This window comes from Protopterus annectens, chromosome 5.part0 (genome assembly GCF_019279795.1).
Source record: "Protopterus annectens isolate FY-2018-M chromosome 5.part0, PAN1.0, whole genome shotgun sequence".
Classification (NCBI taxonomy): Eukaryota; Metazoa; Chordata; order Ceratodontiformes; family Protopteridae; genus Protopterus; species Protopterus annectens.
This window is the reverse complement of record NC_056735.1, coordinates 555,728,276-555,748,379: the sequence shown is the minus strand read 5'-3', so window position 1 is coordinate 555,748,379 and position 20,104 is coordinate 555,728,276.

Below are 20,104 nucleotides of genomic sequence, written 5' to 3'. Positions count from 1 at the left end.
TAAGGGGAAAGGGAAAAATATGAGGCAAAATCTCAGACAATCTGTAAATCAGGGGCAGTTGAGAAGCATATATAAAAAGATATATAGCTAGCTAACCAGATACATATAGTACTGTATTCGTGTCTACTTTAGTCTCTCAAAAGATGATTCCATCGAATGCGAATTGCGCAACACATAAAAAGCGAAAAGGGAATATGTCGAACCAACAAAACCGCAAAACTGAAAATGTCGAACCGTCATAGTTGGCCCGTCTCTGGTATAGCTTCGTAAGTAAGTAAGTTGGTAAGTGTGCTATAGTTACAGAACTTAGAGTTAGGGTGCGGGTTAAGGTAAGTGCATAGGTAGGTAATGTATGTAAGGTTTAGTGTAGGGTTTTGTTAACTGTATGTGTGTGGAATTTCAGTTTGTTTGGGTATAGCTTTGTAGGGTAAGTGTGCGGTAGTTACGGACCTTAGGGTTAAGGAGGGGTTAAGGATACTGCATAGATAGTTGTGCATGTGGGGTTTAGTGTAGGGTTAGAAGCAGGGTTTTGGTGCTTTACAGTAGGGTTAGAAGTAGGGTTTTATTAAGTGTATGTATGTGTATTTTGTTATTGTGTTTGGGTACATAGCGTGTTGCAGGCGGTGGGCTTGGCCAACTATGACAGTTCGACGGTTTAAATTTCGCAGTTTCATTGGTTCGACATATTCGCGTTTCGCTGTTTATGTGTCGTGCAATTCGTATTCGATGGATTAGTCTTTCGAAAGAATAAAGTAGACCCTTGTATTCCATAGGAGGTTGTATCATTCCACAAACATGTCATGTTTTATTATATCTGTATGCCTCATTGCCACCATAGAACTTAAAAATTAGTTACTCACAATAAAGTATAACTCCACTAAAGTAAATAAATAAGTACTAATTTCAGATTATATTATGGTAAGGATGATTTTATCCTATCTCTGATTACAAAGTGTCTGCCTAGGAGACATTTGAGGACCTCAGATTATTAGTTATTGAAACAGTTCAGATTTAAGTTGCATCTCACATCACTTCATAATTTCTCTAATGACAACTTACCACAGTAATCGCTTGTTGTTTGGGAGCCATGATCATCAACGGGGGGTGCAGGCACACACAACCTATTTAAAGGAGTACTGCTGTTTCTGCCTGCAGTATCCATCAGCAGGTGTGCCAAGATGGAGCCAGCTGGGAGCGAATGGGTTGGAGGAGCTTACCGGCTCTACAATGGCCGTTTAGTCATCGGTACAGTGCCAGTATTTTGTTTACTTATTTGGTTAATATTAGATTTAAAAAATATATAAAATAATATATAAACAGGGTTTGTTTCATAAGTTGTGCAGGGCAACTGGGGGTAATATAAAATGAAAATAATAAAAAATTATTTATAAAAAAATAAAAATAATACATCATGAAATATATTACTAGCATTAAGTCAGGAGTGTATATATATATATATATATATATATATATATATATATATATATATATATATATATATATATAATACAAACACATACAGTATTGTCACAGCAGTTATGGTTGGTTATGTGGTGTTTCCACTTAAGCTGTTACTCTGCACATGTGAAGGACGTGTGCTACCATATTAAAAAAAAACACATACTTATATAGCTATACACACACAATTTAGTTGCTAAACTAATATTTTCCAATACAGGGGTAACTTTATAATATGGGTATAGGGTAAAACTGCGGCAAACTTTTACATTCTATTTGTATAATGAATTTTATTAATTATGTAAATTAATGCTAGGTAACACCATGCTTAAATAATAAAACAGGGGTGGTGCAGTAAGAATTTTATGTTGGGGCATATTTTATGATGTTGGAATCTGTATGATTTTACTGCATATGGTTTGCTTCATTTCAGTGGGGTTTTTAGTGCTCTATCTTAGGCAGTGAAGTATACTCTAGTTAATTAGGGCATGTTGGATGTGGGAGTCTGAGTAGTGGGGGGCATATATCCTATCATGTGTTGTTTTAGCATTTTGGATTGATGTATCATATGTAAAGGAGTGCTTGTTTGGATCAGTAGCTGCAACTCATTTTTTTGGTACTTTGAGTTGTTAAGGGGTAAATTCTGGAGTTGGCTACAAGGAATTCAGTCAAATTTTGATTTATCTTCTAGTGGTGGGAGTTGTGTGAAGGTTAAGTGGTATTATATAATTATTTGTGTGATGGTATATTGGGTACAATTATTTATATTAAAGTTGTAGTGTTAGTGTCAACTTTTATTAGGTTTTGGGCATGACATTTCTGATAACCAGTAGTATATAATGTTTACTTCAGCATTTGATCCTTAGGTTGTATACACCCTTGGTTTTGGCAGAGTGGTTTGTGTAGGACATATCATGGCATTCCGGAACAACCCCCCCCCCCCAACAGCTTAGTGTGTTTTAGTCACAGTGGCATTTTTCAAGGAATGGATGAATAGGGAAACATCTTGAGGGCTATACAGTCTAGAACCCCTCAACAGCACACCGTCCAAGCATCCAATCTTTTAACATTAACCGGAGCTTCATATGGTTCTTAGTTTGTCATACCCCCCCCCCCAATTTTTTTTTGTGTGTATTGTTCCCTGTGCTAATGCTTTCTATATTTCAGGTTTAGCCATGGTACAGTCCATTAAAAAGAGATGGTTGCTTTATAAATGATTTAGAAATGGTGGGGACAATTGAGCAAAGACTGAATTCCAAGAGGATGCCTTCTCTGAATCCAGAGGAGTGTGCAACTGTAGGACCGGCTCCAGCTAAGAAGACTCGAAAAAAGACAGTCCGAGATGCTTCAATCCAAAAGGTCATCCCTTCCTGCTCATCCAACATATCTACAGAAGCATAAGGCAATGTCTATTTTGGGTCTACAGGGCTTAATATTAGTGGTAGGGTCAATTTGCTGATTTTATAAATTCTTTGCCAGAAGAAGGGAGAGTTTGGCTGTTTGACTTAGCCTTAAAGAGAAACTTTGCTGCCTCTACAGCTTTGAGTCTAGGAGTGGGAGCAGGTACTGATGTTGACCAGGTGGTGCAGCTATCTTTACTCAACTTGCATAGGGGGTCTGAGGTGGTCATGGGTTCAGAGACAGAAATCCCACCCCATGTGGACTAGTGTTTCCCCCAATTCTTGTCCACTATGACTACCCTCAGCTTTACATATTCCAAATCATCTGGCTCTTATATCATAGCACATGTTCCTACCAAGGTTAAAGATAAGATTGTAAAAGAGGAGTTTGTAGATATCTTCAATCTAGTGGACAATGAGGGAATAACATACATATTGGATGCTAACATGTCCAACAAGGATATGATGGCAGCCTTAGCTGCCATCTAAAAGAAGGCATCAGCCAGGACACCAGTCAAGAACTGGCATGCTTAGTCTCTGGATTTTGTGGTATTTATGGGCGTAATCATTAAGAAGGATCCCACCCAAACACTGCCTTTATTAGCTAATTTTGTAGCCATAAGGGAAGCCTGCCATGTGAAATTATGATCAGCACTTCAGGAAGCTGAAAGCCCTCAATAGCTCCCTCTGGTGGTGGTCAAGGAACCATGACATTTGGCTCAGTACCATGATGGACAAGGAGGCACCTACAGATATTGAGGGAGGGGCTGCTAATCAAAAAGATACAAGGTTTTTCTGGGCGTTCAATCAGAATCAGCCCACTTGCAGCTATAACCACTTGTGTTCAGGATGTGGGAAGGGTTATCCTGCTTCCAGGTGTTGGGGCTTGTCGCCTAGGTACAGTTTGACTTTTTTTACATCTCAGACAGAAGGAGAAACTGGTGGGGAGCACAACACTGGACACAACACCTCCTTTTGTACCAAGCTACCTTTTCATGGACACAGGGGGGGCTTTGGTAGGGGACCTGAATGTGCCACACTGGGCTTATTCCTCCATTTGTCTAGATAAGTTATCCTGTTTACTGTCAGATTACCCAGATCAAAGGGCAGCAGCCACCTTTATCGCTTTCCTATCACCTCCACAGTCCCATCAGATACCAAGTCAGTTAACAATTTGTCATTCATCAAAGGACACAAACACATAGCTGCTAGACTAATAGAGAAAGAGCAATGACCTGGCAGGATAACTGGGGACTTTTCATCCCCTCCATGGTTTTCATTTAAAATTTTCCCTATTGACCTGGTTACCAAGCAACAGTAGGGGGAGTTTGGGTTGATTCATAACTTGCGTCACCCAGCAAAGGATTCAGTCATTGATTTTATTGACACCAAACTGACAGACATAAACTACTCTTCTTTGGATCAGGTGTCGGAGGTCATAATGTGATATGCTGACCCCTGGCTCTATAAGATGGATATTCAATCTGATTTCCATCTTCTTCCTATGAGACAAAATACTTGATCTTATTTAGGCTTTCAGTTCAATGGAAAATATTATCCGATACTGCAATGCCAATGGGGTGTGCTGTGGCTTGTGCAACATTCAAAATGTTTTGCACAGTTTTACAGTGGTGCTGGCAAAAGCAGGCCCTCTGCCAGTCGTCAGTACACTACCTAGATGATTTTTTGTTAGTGGAGGGGGGTCGGGATGGTGCTTTGGAAGATTTGTTCATTTTCAAGAAGCTTTGCACTGAACTGCGAGTACCCTTTGCCGATGTAAAGTCAAAAGGGCCAAATCAAGTCTTGATTAAGTCTTGACCTTTCTCGGTTTAGATGTAGACATCACTGATAACTCCTTCAAACTTTGTCCACCCAAACTTCAACATGTCCGGCAGTTACTTTGGAGATTCTTGGGTTATAGTAAAGTTCGGTTAGGAGGCTTCATGTGGTTACAGTTTGGTGAACTTTGCCTGTAGGGCAGTTTCTCCAGACAGAACTTTCCTATGGTCTGTACCTTACTTGTTGAAAGTTAACAGGCCCAAGCACCACCCAGTCTGGCTGACCAGATGGGTTAAGAATGACCTTCTGTTATGGCTCACATTCTTGAGCCAGTTTAAAGGAGTTTTCTTTTTGGCAGTCCTCTTGGACCACTGCCACGAACCTTGAACTTTTTCCTGATGCATCTGAGGGGTCTGGTATGGGGAGTTATTTCATGGGCAGCTGGTTTTCTGCAAGTTGGCCAGAAAGTTGGTCTGAGAAAAGGAGGAGGGACATTATTCATTTTAGAAATGTTTCCCATTTGGGTGGCAGTGTTAATATGGACGAATAGATTATGTGGCAATATTTTTCACTCAGATAATATTGCAGTGGTTCACGCTCTCAGAACACATTCGTCCAGGTTCAGGTGGATTCAGTCAGTCATCAGGCTTTTAGTTTTGCTGAGTCTAGAGATTAATTTGACATTTTCATATGTTCAAGTCCTTGGTTATCTTAATCCTATAGCTGACAGTCTTTTCCAGTTTCAGTTTGCCAGGTTTCACCTCTCAGCCAACCATTCAGATCCAAAGGGTACCCCAGCTGTTGCGGGAGTCTGGCTAATTCGAGAAGACTAGCATTATTGGTTTTGGCAAATTCTTAGGCCAGCAACACTTGGAAAGCTTATTTCTCATCCCTCCAGGCTTTCAAGGATTCTACAGGTCTCTGAGCCCTGGTCTCAGACCATGGGAAGTGCAGATGTTGCTGCAATTTTTAGTGGCTAGGCCCACTGCAGAGGATTCATGTAAAACTCTCAGAGTACACCTTGCAGCTATCAGATGGTTTGAGCATGTTTTGGGCCTTCAGGCTGTATCAGGACATTGGGCTATGGGGAGGATACTTAAGGGCATATAGAACATATGGGGACCTTCACAGGATTCCAGAAAATCTAATGGGAGACAGCTGCTTCCCTTTATTATTCAAGGTCTTTACAGGACCATGGGTGAATCAATTGTTTGTCTCTGTAGCTGCTTTGTTTATTTCTTTGTGTGCAGGTGCTTTCTGTGCCAATGAACTTCTCCTCTACCTTTATTGGGAGGATCTTGTCATCCACAGGGAGTTTGTCATGACTTGATTAAAGAAATCCAGGACTGATCAAGTTTGTAAAGGAAAGCAGGTGGCAGGTGTAGCTGGACAAGACTAGTGGGCTAGTCACTTGCCCCGTCCATTTGATCAGTTTGCTATTTAATATTATCCCCCTAGAGAAAAGGTCAGGCTTGGTTTTCATGTGGGCCTCAGTCAGGACTTTTATTTATTTTTAGTTATTTTTAGTTATTGGCATTTGTTTACTGGGAAAGTCCACTGGGCCAAAATAAGCCCATTTTCAGTGGAGACCCGGGGAGAAAAGCTCCAAGTAACAATAAGACTTACATCAAGTTTCAAAAAGAATGTCAAAAGATCAAGAAAATTACATAAAAGAAATTACCAAAAAAATTATATAAATAAAAAATTATGGAGAAAAGGCAAAGCTGATACAACATTATAACAACAGCAAGATTAGACATATTCATATTACACAGAATAATTAACATGGTACAATAGGGAAAAACAAAATAGTTCAATGTTATATGATTATGACCACCAAGGAATGCATGAAAATTCAGGCATTACATAGGATAAACAATAAAACATATGTGTAGAGAGAAGACATAAGGGATTACTTTGGTATATATAGGGAAAGGGAAGGAAGAAGAGAGGTGGTAGAGGGAAAAGTATGTAGGATGGACAGTAGAAGAAGAGAGGAATTAAAATAGATAGGAGAGCAAGAAGAAGTTAGAGGTTGAAAGAAAGTAGAAGAAGAGAGAAGAGGGTGAAAAGTGGTTAGGGATTTAAGAGAATGCAATAGGAAGTAATAAGTAGTTAAAAGTTTGTTAGGAATTATCAAGAAAACAAAAGTTTGGAACAGGAACTAGATAAAAACAGATTTAGTACTGGATAGTGGAATTAAGTAATGGCAGAGGAAGCAATTGAACAGTTACAGGTCCAGTTGGAGAGGCGATGATTGTACAGTGCAGTTTTGACATCAGAAGGACTTTGTTATATGCAAATAAATGTAGGGAGGTTATTCCATATTCTGGCAATATTCCAAGAGTATAATAGCTCACCTGCAGGTAATTTGGGTTTATAAACTTAAAAGAAGATGTTGGTGTTCAGATCTCCGACACCTAAGAGGGTTGTAAAGGGTGAGTAGGGAGCTAAGGGCAGGGTAATCTTGAAGTTTACATCAGGCATTAATTTTTATTTCTGTTGCAGGGAAGGAGGTGATTTGGCTTTTGGGTCATTCTTTTATTCAGAGAGTATCCATCTGAACCTTGGTCCACCCAACTGGTCACTCAAGTTCCTTTGGTAGTAACTGATGGACAGTTCATTCTTTTGGTTTCCCTAGTTTTAGTTGGTTTCAGTTTGGGGAAATTTGGTGTAAAACTACCAGGGAAGAAGCGTTGCCTAGCATTGTGATAATTTACCTTGGATGAAATGATCTGGGTCAAGCCCCTAAGAAGATACTGCTGGCCAGAATCATATCTGATATGGACCACTTGTTACAGCTATATCTAAAGGTATTTTTTTTCTTGTCTGCCATCATCACCAGGCTGTACTGGAAACAAGCTAGAAGGCCTAGTGCCATTAAGAGAGCCAGGCATTTTATCAACCATGAAGCCAAGCTGGCTGCTAGCCACACTGGTTTCCAGGTGATTGAGCACACTGATATCAGCAGTCTCGAGCCCAATTTCTATGATTTGGATAATGTTCATTTGGTTTGTTTAACTTGGATACTGTTGTTGCTATTCAAAAATTTTTCAAAGTTTAAAATGTTTTCTTTCATAACCCAGAATTTATTTGTGAGTGTTGATTTGGGGGAGAATGGCATGGCATGCTGGTTTGGAGGTGGCCTTACAGCGTCATGCCCCTTGTGTTCCCCCTGTATTTGTTCAGCATCCTCAGATCTCCTCAAGTTGGATCCAGATATGAGTGGTGGCCACATCAAGGGATATGTGGTCTGTAAGTATGAGTTAATGGGTTTGCAACCACCAGGTCTGAGGTAGCTAGGAATACGCACCTGGTTTTCTCTGAAGGGGCAGCCAGAACAGGCAGGTTTACACCAACCAGCCTGAGGTGATGATTTGATGGTATTTGTTGAAATATTGCATATTAATTATTTACGATATTGCTATTAGTAGTCCTTAACTGTTATATAATAAAAGGTCGCAAACTCAATCTGCTGTGCTTTATGACTTGGCTCAGTTGATAAAGTAATTTGTGCTACAGATTATAACAAATTTGTTCATTTGTTATATAATTATCCACTCTTCTATGACTTATAATAATATGCATTGATTGGCTTTATTTTATTAATTTCCATTTGTGATTGTAATAGTCCAAACTGGGCAGAATGCCCTTTTTCATTTGAGTCCCAGGAAGAAACTCTAACAACGTACCCAACACACTAGTCATAGGTGACTCTATAGTCAGGCACACTGATGTCCCACTCACCAGGCTAAACAAGGAGAAGGTTACTGTCAGCTGCATGTCGGGTGCCAGGATCTGCCACATAAGCCAAGCACTCAGGTCACTCCACAACAAGTACAAATATGACTCTGTGATTGTCCATGTTGGTGTGAACGACCTGAGATGTACATCCCTGGACTACATGAAGAGAGACATGGAAAAGCTCTCCGATCTTGTAGCCCAGGCAGGTATGACCCTAGCCCTGAGTAGCATCCTGCCATCGCCAAGAATGATACCACAGTACAAGGACAAAATGATTGACATCAACACTTGGCTAAGCTTCTGGTGTCATTCTAAGGGCATCCAGTATCTGTCTGCCTGGGACAACATGGTCGACAGACCACGATGCTTTGCCAGAGATGGCCTGCACCTGTCTCCCCTGGGATTCTGGATACTGGCAAAGGCTCTTGCCACCCCTATAGTGCCTTTTTTAGGCAAAGTTCAAATGACAAATTCACCACTGTAACAGGAACAGGCAAGCAAAAACTGAGGGTAATGCTACTCAATGCTAGAAATCTAAATCTCAAAATGCACTCACTTGAGGCACTCCTTAAAATGGAGAACATCGACATCTGTGCAGTGACAAAGACCTAGTTAAATGCTCCTGAGAGCACACCTGCATTACCAGGCTATAATTCATACCACACCTTTCGGCCACCTAACCTGGACCGAAACACTAAAGGTGGAGGCGTATCCATATTCATTAAGAATATCCACACATCCAGGCTAGTTGCTCAGCATAATGCATCCAAGGTTATCCAAGTGCAACTAACTCTGGGTAAGACCGCAATCCAAATTGTAGCTTGCTACAGATCCCCACCATGCCCCAGGATTCCCACTCCTCATTTCTTGATACACTGGAAAATATTAGGGTACAACCCACCACCCTAATAATGGGTGATTTCAACTACCCCACCATTAACTGGGAAAACTACTCATATACCAACTCTTTTGCTGAACGTTTTTTGGAATTCATAAATTCGAATGCCTTGGATCAACTTATCCACACCCCCACCAGGGGCAGCAATATCCTAGACCTGGTCATTGCCAACATGGGCGAACGGTGTTCCACACCAGAGGTCAATTCCTCATTGTTCAGATCCGACCACAAGCTAATCACCCTAGACATCCACATCCCACCCCTCATTAGGGAAACCACCGTAAAAAGTTTCTCCAAAGCCAACTTCACACTTCTTAAGACAGAAGTGGTGGCAAACTGCACAACACCCATGCAAAAGGACAATAGAGGTGCGATTGCTGAATCCTATACAAATGCACTTTATAAGCACTTACACAAGTGCATGGATCATGCTATCCCTAACAGAACCAAGATGCTATCCTCCAAAAAGAGGAAGCCAATCTTGTTGTCCCCTGCCATAAACAAACTCTACAACAGAAGAAAGAAACTGCTGCAAAAAAGAGTAAAATCCCATGATCGGAGGAACTCCCTGGTCAGCCTCAGTAAGAAGCTGAGATCCCTCATAAAATCCTCCAAAGCTAGTTATGAAAACAAAATTGCACTGTTTCTAAAGATACTCACAAAGCATTCTATAGCTATGTCAAGAATCTCAATGGCAACACTCAGATCTGCTCTGAGTTACAGCACAATGGCACTAAATATACAGAACCAACTGTTATTGCCAACATCCTGGCAGATAGGTTCAGTGCTAACTTTATCCCCCTATTACCCTCTAAAGGGTCCATCTCTATACTGAAAGAATGCAAAGTTTCTATAATTGCGGCTGCACAGGTAAAAACCACACTCTTCAAAGCCAAGAACACAGCATCCATAGGACCTGACAACATACCAGGCTACGTTCAACAATAACTACAGAACAAACTGGCACCCCACCTAAGTATCATGTTCAATCATAGCCTTATCTCAGGCTTTGTGCCCACTGAATGGCACACAGTGATGATTATCCCACTCCACAAAGGGGTATCCATCACGGACGCTGGGAGCTATTGCCCCATTAGCCTGATGAGCCTGGTCTGCAAGGCCATGGAATGTATCATCATGGAACTTATAAACAAAGACATTAGTAATTTCCAAACTCTGGATGTGTCAGCTATATGTGCATTATATTGGGGTGTGTTGTGTAGTGCTACTGTTAGGAAAGGATTCTTTATAAGGTAACATACAGGGTTGTTGTTAGGGGCAGGAGCAGGATTAGGGATGAGGTTAGCACAAATGAATAAGGTGGAGCATCAAGGCTTCAACTCTGAACACAAGCAGCAGAGGTGATGAATGCCCGTGTGTCTTCAGGTGATGGACCATGTGAGTTTCTTGGCATTCCATTGCAAGCTAATATTAGTCCTAACCTCTTATCAGAAATGTTGCATTTCTGTCAGCCAGTGACTTCTGTACAGACATGGACACATACTGGGTATGTATGTACTCAGAGCCTATGTTAAATCTTAGAATGAAGCTTTCTGTCTGATGTGTGGTTTACGGTGGGCATCAGATACATACCAAATTACACATGGCAACATTATCTGTATGTTTTCACAGGTTCCACTGGAAGAATATCAGGAGTATGGGTCAGCACATTGTTAGAAGCTGACAATGATGAATTTACTCACATGGCACAGTCAGTGGCTATTGTGGGACTGCTAGCAACATTAACAGTGTAGAGGATATTCCCCTTCCCCACAGTTATGTGGAGTGCAGAGAACTGATCCGGGATGACCTGCCTGCATCACTAGTATTTAATGAGGATACCCTGTCCATGTGTGGCACATATGGTACACAGGCAGCAGAATCACTGACAGCATTCTAGGGATGCACAACCACAGAGGTGCATAGACGTGGCACAGGTCAGAGGTGTCTGGATGCCCATTGATGACCTGAGGCATGGGTATTACATACTGGTGTTATCCTAGGTATCAATCAGAGAATGTGCATGTTTGTGATCTAGACACATATGGATGTTACTCAGACTATGTCAGAGGTAACAAGTGTGCTGCATGTACTGTGTGAAGTCATCAGTAGTCTTCATGACTACCTACAATTATTTCAGAGAACACCACTTGGCAACCATCAGACGGTCTCTGCAGCTGCTTTCAGATGGGCATGCACAGTCAATGTAGGGAATGATTGCTCACTGTATGTGTGCACAGTGAATTTGCCTTGTAGGTACTTTTACTATAACCTCCGACCCTGACCATGACCACTGACATGAATGTGAATGACAATCTTGTGGATCCACCATTGCTTCTAACTATGGCTGTGACTGCTCATGTGAACATGGACGATACTCTTCTGTCACTACCATTGTTTCCATCCTTGATTATGAAAGATCCAGTGAACATGGGTGACACTATTCTGACTCCACTATTGCTTACACCCATGTCCATGAAATGCCCCATGGATGTGGATGACATTTGTTCAGCTCCACTTTGGGCTCACCAGACACATCAGGGTTCCAGAGTTCTGCAGGGGTATACACTTTGTAAGCTATCCTACTGAATGAGTTACACCCCTGGCTGGACAAGCCATCATGACTCCACCCAGGTGCCAAACAAAACAGCAAGGAATGCAGACACAATCATGCATAGAGATCCTACACACTGCTGTGTCACCTGATGCTCATTCATCTGCAACTGCCTCTGCAGGATCAGTTCCTACAGCTGGATAGCAGTCAAATCCTGGTAGCTCAATACAGTCATCTAACAACATGATCTATGACACAGCACAACACCCTAGACACAGGTAGCCTTACCACAGACACCCCTTATGGTTCTTTACTTATGCTAGTGTTGCTGTTCCATGCGTTTATGCCCATAACATAAGCAAATATTGGTGACTGAAGCCTACCCACCCCCTGGCTCCTGTGAGTTAGGTAATGTCTGTTGCAGAGCATGTCCACTAAATGCATTGAACTAAATTGCCTGTTTATGTAAGTGCATGCTTCACATTTATTCTGTGTTTGTCCTGTCATGACTTATAGTTGTAAAACAAATGCCACCTCTTTGCCAGTGCCACTATATATTGTGTCTGCTTCTGTCTCACTTGAGAACCTTATGGAACTGCATCATCCTCCAACTATTGACCCAGCTCCTTCTCCTTTGCTGGCACATTTTATCTAGTTGCATAGTCTCCCATTACTGTAACTATTTAAATAACACCAGATTGTGTATCATGGCACACATCGCAGATAGCTTGCCACTGGACCATCATGCTCACTGGGTTTAGGAATGTATGCACCTACCAAATAAATGACCTTGTGGAAAGTTCTCCCACACAAACTGTTGGTACAGGCTGCACAAGTGCCAGATGAGGGAAGTATGGGAACTGCATGGATGGTGCACATACATCCTGTGTTTTGCACATCATCGGACATTTGATGGAGTAGAAGTCTTTGCAGTCCCTACATCAAATGCCATGAGGCCTTGATGGCAATGTGGATGCAGTCAATGACCACCAGTATCTCAGTGAAATAGACTATATTGTTGAATGTCTACATGGTGGTGGCTCTCTCCTTTGCTGTCAGTAAGAGTCACATTTGCTCCACCACATGTAACAGGATAATATCTAGTGAGTGATGAAGGATATGTTGATGGCTGTAAAACTCCTAGTCTGTCCCCATTCAGACACTGGAAGGTCCCTATAATAAGAAATGTTAATGCTATTCAAACATTCATGTTCACGGGGACAGGCATTTTACGTACCCCGCTAGACCCACTTGATCCATTATGACTGCATCAGTCAACCCGAACCTGAATAAAATCTCTGCTCATATGATGGTTGCCACCAATGTTCTGTTCTTCGAGGTAGTGGTATGTCAGCTGCTGATGGATCCTACTACTACCTGAAAGGGGGTAGGGGGACTGTGTGAACATCATGGACACAGGCTGTCAAATTGGCTGCTAACATATTTTGAAGGGCTAATGCAGATGTTATGTCTATTCTCACTGTACAAATGATAATCCTACTCTTCAAGAAATGTTCATAGGTTCATAGGTTAATACAGGTTACTAGGCTAATGGCCCTAAAGCCATTACAAGCCTAGCCATATTTATCCCGAGTTGCCCCAATTGTACATGGATAGTTGAGTGACATTCACAGAGAGTCTATGGTCAATAATGACTGCTCTTTTCCGTAATGGAAATGAGCAGTCACCCATCCATTTGTCTAGGTTGAGTTTAAATAGGGTCAGGGAGGAGCTCTATTTCACATGAATTGGGAGTTTATTCCAGAGGAGGGGCTATCTCTGGGAGAGGTACCTGCCTCTCCAGCATGTTCTGTTCATGTCACGGGCAAGGCTAAGATCCCTAGAGCGAGTGACTTTTCTGCCATTTGATTTGCAAATGTACAGCATTTCCATTAGGGCAGGGTCAGAGACTGCCCTGTAGCCCAGGCACAGGTAGCCTCTTAGAAGCCTATAAGATACAGAATACATTGACAGGGCTTTCAATCTTTTCATGTAGGTCTTGGTTTGGAAGCCCTGTATTTTTTTGGAGAGAAACCTATGGGGTCACTCCAGTTGTTGCAGGTGAGGTACATGCAAAAGGGAGCCTTCTCCTCAATTACTGGTCTGATGAGGTTCATGTACAGTGGAGTTACGACATCCCTCAACCTGTCTGCGATGCCTTTACTTAAGAGATGTGCTACACAGAAAGATTCCCTCGCCACCATGGAAACTTGGCGGTTGAAGTTCAGATTGCTATCAACCTGTGTACCCAGATCTTGTACCACTGATTGGTGGACAGAAAATCTGATCACAGTAGTTCAATGCAGCATTTTTCTACATTTTTGAATGACTCCATAACATCTGTTGCCATCATTTGCATATGCTGTACTTCATGTTATTATGTGATCATTGTAGGAGATGCACACCAAACTATTTGCCATTGAAATGCAATCATGCTACACATCTCTGCATAGGCCCCTCCCTACATAACCCAACTCATCATCCTATTTCACTTAATGTAGTGTGCTGTTTCTGAATACCACCTCTCCACCCCAAATATTTTCCAACAAACAAAATGTCAGTGAAGATGGAACTAATATAGAAATATATGAGATAACTAAGAAAAATTTACAAAGACATCGTATATGATGTTGGTATGATAGCTGCTTTTAGTATAGCAAGTTAATATGACAATTTTGGCAGAATCTCAAAGGAACTTAAAGGTATCATGTAAAAACTGACAATGTAGAGAAAGCAGTGTAGTCTTTAAAAAGAATATCACCCTCAGAAAAACATGGACACAGAGAATCTAAGTAATTAATTTTGCTTACTTTTTTCAGACAATGTGAGGTAGACATTGAAACAGAGACATGTTTTTCACAAGGCTGTTAAAATATTGAAGCACAATACACTAAAAATGTATAGATTGAAAATATCAATTCTAAATTGAGTAAACCTGACAGCATTAGAGTGAAAATGCATCACCAACATTTCAGTGTGAATATAACTAAAGTAATGAATGAAACACACTATTGTAATATCTATTTGATGGGAGGAAGCCTCCTGTACTTCCATACTGTCCCACAGAGTTTGCATAATATAGTACACAATATAGCAGTTAGAATGAGTAAATACTGGCGTATGCGTGGGAGTACTTTGAGGGGGGCTTGCCACCTGCGTTAAACTTTTCTTTGGTATGTTCCCTGTTGGTTTTGTCAGCTACTATCCAAGTTATTATACTTTCTCAGTAGATGCATGTTATGTAAATGGCTCCTGCTGCAGTTTGCAGTCCCTCTGCATGCTGATTTAAGATGGATCTGTATACTCTTCCATTCTACTACCCTGCTACAGTAATTATTAGTAATTATATAATCAGTCAGGTTTCTGCATGTTTCATCTGCAGTGAAATCACACAAGTATTTTATTAGTTGTAAAGTATGCTGCAAGAGTGCTGTGTTTTATTACATATCTTGAGGGATTGCTCTTCTGTTTGTTGGTCTGCCATTCTGGATGAAGAGATGAAGTTTTTACATTTTATTAGCATGTTATGCCATACATTATGGCAGTGAAGAGCTACAGAGCATACTGCGTGTGAAAATGTTTTGGGCTGGTTCATAATTCATTCTTTAGTGATGGAATATTCTGTATCAATATTTTAACAGTCTATCTTGTAAAGTAAACCTGCAATATAACCAAACATACAGAAATGGGAATGCAATAGAAACTATTTCCAATAAACATGCACAAAGAAAAAAAATACCTATACCACAAACGTATCAAGTATAGAAAATAATATATGTTTTAACTAAACCAGTAGGTATCAAAATTATGCATTTTCAAAAGACATACACATAATCTAAAGAGCATGTAAAATACAGTTCTGTAAGTAAACTTACTGTAACAGTAGATGTTCGAATGACCACTGATGCAGTTGCCGTAGCTACACTAGTCATATGCTCTCAAGGGTATAACAGTCACTCATCTTTCAAAGCTTAAATGCACCTTCCATGCACCAAAACCATTTGTCAGCTGAGTATTCTGGGGCTGGAATGGAATATGGAAGAAGTGGACTAAAATATTATTTCTCTCCCCACCAAAGAAGTTCCCTTTTCACAAACCCCAAACTGGAATCTGGAATGTCATGGGATGTTGATTATGGGACTGTACTTGTTTTAGGTACCATGGAATTATTCTTGTGCGGTACCTTGCTGGAAGAATTATGAGGATTATAGATGCCATAAGAACTAGTATTCTGAGAAATTCCCTTAGTGAGAATTTTGTTTATGTAGAAAAACTCAGGAATAGATCTAGATCTATATTTCACTTTTCTTGTAGAAGAAAAGCTTGTTGAACCATGGTATCTGGGAGACACTAAAGGAAAACAGACTTGTGCAAAGGGGTTAAACAAGACTTTTGGATGTTTTCCTAAATCCCCAGTTTGCGGATGAGATTTCTCACCCAAGTGAGTGATTGCTGAAGCTTAGTAAAAGACTGCAAAAATAAGTAAGTTGTCTAAATAAGGAAAATGTGAACACATTTCAGTCTGCAATTGGCTATTACTAGAGCTAGACACTTTGTAAATACCCTTGGGATAGGGGATAACCCAAAGGGTAATGCAGAGAACAGAAAGTGTGATGCAGCTATAGAAAACCTTAAGAAATGTCAGAAATCTGGTTCTATAGGAATGTGATGATAAGCAGCTTTTAAATATAGGTTCAACAAAACAAATTAAATCAGGAATAAGATGTAACGTGAAGAGAAAATATGTGGAATTTGGGATCTGTCACAAACTGGTTTACGAGGAAAGATACAGAACTTACCTCCATGCAGCCTCTAAATATCTAACAGTAGATGTCTAGGAGTATTTCAAGTGGATGGACCTTGCTTACTCCCCCCATCCCATTGAGAGTTGCTTTACAACATTTTGTTTATGCATATCCTGCCAATATAGGAAAATAATTCAATACCATTTTAACTGTTATAAAATACAGTTTCCTGACTCTCAGCACTGCATTGTGTATAAAAGAAATAGCTTTACTAATGATTTTATGAGGCTTCTTCATTAGTATGCCCTATTCTACTCATATGAAGAAAATTAAAGCAATTTCCCTGATGCCCTCACCGCGTTCATGCCATTCAGTGAAATTAGCATCATCACTGACATTCCTGCTCAGCAGGACCTGGTATTAGGACCTGCGAGGAAAGCAAGCAGATAAGCATACGTCTCGACAGTGAGGGTCAAACAAAAACTGCCACAAATAAGAAGACAGATATGTACAATGGTCGAACACAACGTATGTTTTCCAACAATAGCATTAAGTACCCTTTACATTTATAAACTACAGGAAATGTTCCCTGCCATTTATTGACACAACCAGCTTATATAACTGCAGAATGAACACCTGCCATTATAATCAAACAAACCAGTCATTTTCAAAAAATAGCTGAAATGGGCATGCAGAGAGACTGCAAGGATTTGCTGCACACTTCTTGACAGAACACAATTTTTATAACTTATAATGTTACGTGGCATGAAAATTAAGCTTTTTCCAGTCAATACATTTTATTTATATTTCTGTTAAAGCAACATGCACAACTTGGACTTCAATTTCAGAAGCATAAACTAAGCAATTAACCAACCAATTGTTCAGTTAATAAATAGATTTTAATGGGGTCATAATTACAATTAGTATAATATAATGTAGGCTTATATAATTAATCTCATAAATAATGTAATGTTGATAAATATGCACGCGTGCACACACACACACACATACAGACACGATCACACGCACTATATATATATATATATATATATATATATATATACACACACACACACACACACACACACACACACACACACACACATACACACCACATATGGACTCCTATCAGTTGGTCGAGTTTTTAGAAACTCAAAATTCATATGGTTGGGACCATATGATCAAGTTTTTGAAAACTCAAAGGTTTTGAATGAAGATCACAGTACAGTGAGGATTGGGAAATTTACCCTTTTCTTCACTGTAGTGCGATCTTGGAGTTGGTATATATAATTTTCAGGGGGCTGGGTGTGCAAAATGTGAAAAGAGGAAGATTTTTGAGGGTATTTTTTATGATGTTTGAGTTTTCTAAACCTCGATCATATGGTCCTGAACATATGAATTTTGACTTTCTGAAAACTCAGTCATCTGATATGGATCCATATATACATATATAACATGTACTTTCATTCATATATAATTTTCTTTAAATAGCTTTCATTCAGTAATATTTTTTCATTTTCATTAATGTACATCAGTTTACCATTTTTGTACTACACTGGGATATATCAAATTAGAAACCTATATTAAGAAGCTGATTACGTTAATTGGTTAATACTGTATTTAAATGTGATACACTGAACTGAATTTATCCTTTACAAGATTTAATGTCAAGACATAATGGATTTCTTTTCCAAAATAAACTGCATTTTAACATCCATTCAGTTTGCCTTCTGCACAGGTTGGGCATTGAAGCTATTTTAAGTATCATCTGCAGTCTTCAGCTAGGGCAGCACAGTGGTACAGCAGTTAGCATTGTCACCTCACAGCAAGACGTTTCCCGGTTCACTTTTTTTAACTGGAGTGTCTTCTGTGTGGAGTCTGCATGTCCTCCTCGTGTTTGCTTGGGTTTCCTCCAGGTGCTCTGGTTTTCTACCACATTCCCAAGACATGCTGCAGATGGATTGAGCATTCTAAACTGGCTCCAGGTATGTGCGTGTGTGTGCCTTTTGACGAAGGTTCAGTGCTGGGCTGGCAACTCGTCACTGTAAAACTGTACTGCCATTCATTCTCCAGACATTACTGATCTGCTGTGGAGACCCCTAATGAGAGCAGCCAAAAAGAGAAGCAGAAGATCTGCAGTCTTCAGCTATCTCTATGGAGCTGACATAAGAAGCTCTGGCTAAACCACAGGTTATGAGTTTGAACAGTCATTCAGGCACTTGAGGATCTAGCTGGGGAGTGGTGGTAGTGAAGATGGCTGATTCAGGCTGAGTCAAAAAGTCCAAAAGGTCACTGCCTGGAAAGTGATCCACTAGTCAGAGGTGTGACCTTGATCAAGTAGTATGTGTATTCCAGCCATCTGTTTGGAACAGAAACTCACAAGCAGGTTGACATAGCCAGGCACTGCACTTCAGCTGCTGGGCAGCAGGGCAGGGCTAGTAGAATTATAAGATGACATATGAAAACTCCTAACCAGAATCAGGATGACATGCATCATTCCCTGTTCTCGCCTCACCCTCCAGGCATCATGTAGTGCCAAGAATAAGAACCAATAAATGGGGAAAATTCAGGCATGGCTGAATAAGTGAATTACAGGAGTAAGAGAGTATGTATTACCTTTAGTTCCAGTAATAGGTCCCCTACCTTCTCTGTAGGTCAGTGAACCACTAATGAGCATGAAGTCTTCCTGGAAGTTATGGACCTCAGAAAAAGATAGCAACTTTTTCCCATGTGCTATAAGGAATGCTGTTTATTGACATTTGCTTGGAAAGTCATGTAGCAGTTTTTATAACACATATACCCAGAAAAAAATACATTATATCCTGATATACTAAGTTAACATTTTCTGGCTTTGATTATCAGAATCCATGTTTTGGAAAGATGAACTAGCCCAATAATTTTTGCATGCAGAGTCACAAAAATCAAATTTGAGAAACTTAAACAAGATTATTATGGCACATACATGGAGTGTGTAAGTACTTCTTGGAAATACACTGCCTAACTCTGCAGGATATAGTCAAATCAGAATTTATATGAACATGAAGTTTAGCAATGTTATTTTAGAATATTAAGTGTGCTACAAACATGCAAACTTATAACATTATAGGTTCCCTATTAGAAGACCGAAGATGCATTCTTTCTAATGCATCTTGGTCGAACTCAAAAGCCTGAAATGGCAAAATATCAAAGCGGCTTTTAAGCAAATTCTTTCCCTGGGAAAGAATTCGGTTGGCCACCTCGTTACTTTGCCATTTTTGGCACTGTAGTGCGGTCTCAGAGTTGGTATATTTAAGTAGGGGGGGTATGGGGGGCAAAGCCCCCCACTTAATGTAATGTTTAAAGTGTTTTTTTTTTTTTTGTTGGAACAGTGATTATTTTTTTTCCCTAGGAAAAAAGTCACTGTTCTGGCAGTTCGAAATTGTAAGCTTTCGCTTACATAGGGTCGATTAATCACCATTTGCTTTTTTAAGCATTCGGTGATCTAATATAGACCCACATTATATTGTTTTAAGCAGCACACTTTGTT